Raw genomic sequence first — 3,989 nt, 5'->3', positions numbered from 1 at the left:
GCCACCTTAGGTGTACGTGGCTGGCGCCTTAGCCGGTTGAGCTATAGGCGCTGAGCCGTGCCATCATATTTTGACTTTAATTTACATTTCCCTGATGACTAACGAAATTGATCACCTTTTCATGTGTTTACTGAACATTTTGGTAACTTCTTTTGTAAAATTTCTGCAAATCTTTTGCCCATTTTCTAGACTGTTTTTTGCTTATGATTTGTTATTTCTTTATAAATTTTGGATATGAGCCCTTTGATGGATATATTACAATTACCTTTTCATGTTATGTATTCCAGTGCTGCTGTTGTCCTGGTAGAGTGCTGTCGCGTCATAGCTCACAGCAATCTCAAACTTTTGGGCTTAAGTTATTCTCTTGCCTCAGTCTCCCTAGTAGCTGGGACTACAGGTGCCCACCACAATGCCCGGCTATTTTTTTGTTGCAGTTGTCATTGTTGTTTTAGTTGGCCCAGGCCGAGTTCAAACCCGCCAGTCTCAGTGTATGTGGCTGGCGCCCTGCCCACTGAGCTATGGGTTAGCTGAACTCATGGGAAGCCAAGTCGATCCTACCCACCAGGGCTCAGACTTTTAACACAGATATTTTACCTTCCTGGTGTCATCACCTGAAACTGTTCTACCACAAAAATGGTTACTTCAAACACCCTGTTTTTTAAACAGACATTATTTTTTCAGTTTCCTTGAAAAGCCCCACCATCAAAATTATTTGACCTCATTAGACCCAACCAACATTGATTCTCCACTTTCTTTATCTCTAAATCCTCACCTGTAGGTCTTTACCTCCTTTTCTAGCCAATTTAGGTTTCAGAATCTGTCATTTCAATTTCCTTGGTGGAATCTGCCTAAAAAAACTGCAACTCTGAATGAATTCAACAACCAATTCTAAAAAATTACTTTTAGAGATAAGCTCTCTACTCTGTCACTCAGGTTGGAATATAGTGGCATGATCATCGCTCACTACAGCCTCAAACTCCTGAGCTCAGTGATCTACCCACTTCAGCTAGGATTATAAGCATGGACCTTATCTGTTAATTTTATCTAAGTGTGAATGTGGGCAGGTAATGTTGCTAGAAGAAAATCATTCAACTGGGCCACTAAATAGCACAATAGATGCACAATCACCAAACCAAGCAATGTTGCCCAGCAATCTACTCAGTTACTTTAGTAAGATAGTGTTCCTACTTTCTACAAATACTATAGGGTGTCTCAAAAGTCGCCCTCAAAGACTCCATACAAAGGGAAAATAGAAAACTGCAGCTAAATGTAACTTTGTTTACAAAATATTCATTACAAAATATTCTCTATGTGTTGGCCACTTTGTTGTAAAATTTTGCAATGAGTATTTTTACAGTAGAACCTTCTATAAGTTGCCAGCCCTGATTCCTGCTTTTCAGAATTTCATAGGGAAGCAAGTCTAGACATCCTGAGGTCTACACCATGGCTCTGGACACCTCTGCTCTTCTCTCCTCAGGAGCAAACTTTAAGTGACTTCTCATCAGGAGCAGGTTGGGCCTTGCTGAAAGCAGGCTGGAACCAAGATCTGGAGGCTGGACTCAGGCCCAGTCTCCCTGTCACCGGAGAACACTCTCTTAAGTACCTCAGCCCTTTCTAAAGAACTAGCTGAATTCCTGGGGAGCCAAGTCAGATCCTCAAATTCACCCAGCATCAATGATGCCACTAGTAGGGACCTGAAGGCCAGGCACTAAAAGCTGCTGGGTCTTAGAAACTACATCACCGAGAAACCCCATCTGAGATTCGATGAGTCTACATTGGGAGACCCAAGAAACTGTAACTGTGGTCACCTCCAGGGAGGGAAACTAGTGTCTAGGAAAGGCCAAGGAAAATGCGGACTAATTTTTACTTTTAAATCTTTCATTCATGCATTACCTAAGCAATATACCATAAAACCTCTTTAGTCCCAGCTACTCTGAGGCTGAGGCGAGAGGAATGCTCAAGTCCAAGAATTTGAGGTTGCTGTGAGCTTTGAAGCCACGGCACTCTACCCAGGGCGACAGAGTGAGACTCTGCCTCAAAAAAACACAAAGAAAAATTAAGTTTGTACTCAAAATATGGTTGGAACTCTTTATAAAAGTCAGAAATGGGTTAAAAAGTACATGTACTTCAAGTTACTGCCATGATGAAGGAAAAAATATATTTAATCTAGTATTACTATTTAATATTATCCATTCCACAATTTAAAAAAGTTTAACTTGTAAATATCATGATTTTATATACAAAAAAACAGTTACACAAAGCTTCATCTCTCTAAAGAGCTCATGGTTTTAAGACAAAAGTACAAATCATTCCTAGTTGTGATCAATTTCTTTTGGGTAGAGGGTAGTCAGTCTTCAGACAAGGTGTCCAAATAAATTTTCTTCATATGCTCAAGTAAGTATTACAACAATATTACAAAGTCAGTCATATTTAGTGCAAGGGATAGGGATGTGGTGCTGAAAAGGGTGTTAAGTCAAGACTAAATCTATCAGCCAGGAGCGGTGGCTCATGCCTATAATTCTAGAACTCTGTGAGGCCAACATGGGTGCTTTGCTTGAGCTCAGGAGTAGGGAGCCCAGCCTGAGTAAGAGCCAGACCCCCATTTCTAAACAATAGCCAGGAGTTGTGGGCAGTACCTGTAGTCCTAACTACTAGGGAGGCTAAGGTAAAGAGGATACCTTGAGTGCAAGAGTTTGAGGTTACTGTGAGCTGTGATGCCATGGCACTCTACTGAGGGTGACAAAGTGAGACTTTGTCTTGAAAAAAAGAAAAAGACTAAATCTATCAAAAGATAGTAGACATCTCTATTAAATGCTAAAAGTAGAGCTGCTATGTGAATTACCATGCAATTTATATAGCTTTGAAATTAGGCAATTATTAACAAAGTTTTCATTTGGAGATTTACATGGATTCAAAATTTGTACAGGAGTGAAACTTCATTATTTCAAATCAGAATGATTCAAATTTGAGTAAAGTAAGACTGTGATACATTTTATATCCAAGAAAATCAAACAGAAACAGATGGTCAAAATAGCTCGAAGGTATCAAAGGATGTGTTTAAGCCTGCATGCTTCAAAAATCACAGAGCAGCACTTCCCAAAGGACAGAACACCATTTTTGTGTGTTTTATGTGCAGAAAATGTGTTTCATGGACAAATAAATTTGGGAAACACTGAACTAAGTAAAGTTAATAGGTTTCTTGTGAATTTCCAAGAGGGAGAGCTCTTGGAAAGCAATTATTTACCCATATCTATTCACTCATTTGTTTGTTCATTCATTTGCTAATCTAGATTGTTATTTATTTATTTTTTTATTTATTTTGAGATAGAGTCTCACTTCGTCGCCCTAAGTAGAGTGCTGTAGCACCATAGCTCACAGCAACCTCAATGGGATCAAGAAATCCTCTTGTCTCTGGCCTCCTGAGTAGCTGGGACTACCACCATAATGCCCAACTATTTTTAGAGACGAAGTCTCACTCTTGCTCGGGCTGGTCTTAAACCCATGAGCTAAGGCAATCCACTCGCCTTGGCCTCCCAGCCCAGAGTGGTAGGATTATAGGCATGAGCCACCATGCCTGGCCTTAATCTGGGTTGTTTTATAAGTCAGGGATTATCTATACCACTTTCTTTGAAATGAAATAATTATATATTAATAGTATTATTGCTAGCATTTATTAAGAATTTACTATGTGCCAGGCATCATATTTGATATGTATTTTCTTATCTAGTCCTAAAAACAACCCTATGCAGCAGGAACTATTTTCATCATTTTTACAGATGAGGAAAATGAGCAGTAATGTTATAATCCTCTCATGGTTACACATTTAACAAGTGGAAGGAGCTGAAAGTTGAACCAGCTCAACCTGATTTCCAGGGCTCATGCTCTCTAACATAATATTATAATAAAAATAGATTTTTTTGGGTGGTGCCCATAGCTCACAGGGCACCCGCCACATAAACCCAGGATGGCAGGGTTGAACCTGGCCTGGG

At 39.7% G+C, this 3,989-nt stretch overlaps 1 protein-coding gene and 1 long non-coding RNA gene across 7 annotated transcripts in view; both read right to left on the bottom strand.

Annotated features, from left to right (window-relative positions):
- Nucleotides 1–3,989, bottom strand: part of RBFOX2 (RNA binding fox-1 homolog 2) — a 293,952-nt gene that overhangs the window by 50,527 nt on the left and 239,436 nt on the right. The gene's annotated exons all lie outside the window — the stretch shown is intronic.
- The window catches only part of LOC105886369, a 12,860-nt gene that overhangs the window by 2,169 nt on the left and 6,702 nt on the right, over nucleotides 1–3,989 (bottom strand). Inside the window, exon 2 of the long non-coding RNA XR_001160991.1 lies at nucleotides 3,500–3,506. This is a non-coding gene — a long non-coding RNA (uncharacterized LOC105886369). The remainder of the gene's footprint in view (nucleotides 1–3,499; nucleotides 3,507–3,989) is intronic.

Source organism: Otolemur garnettii, unplaced genomic scaffold (assembly GCF_000181295.1).
Source record: "Otolemur garnettii isolate 467f Iridium unplaced genomic scaffold, OtoGar3 scaffold00007, whole genome shotgun sequence".
Taxonomy (NCBI): Eukaryota; Metazoa; Chordata; class Mammalia; order Primates; family Galagidae; genus Otolemur; species Otolemur garnettii.
Note: the sequence above shows the minus strand (reverse complement) of the source record. Positions and strands in the feature narration are given on the sequence as shown.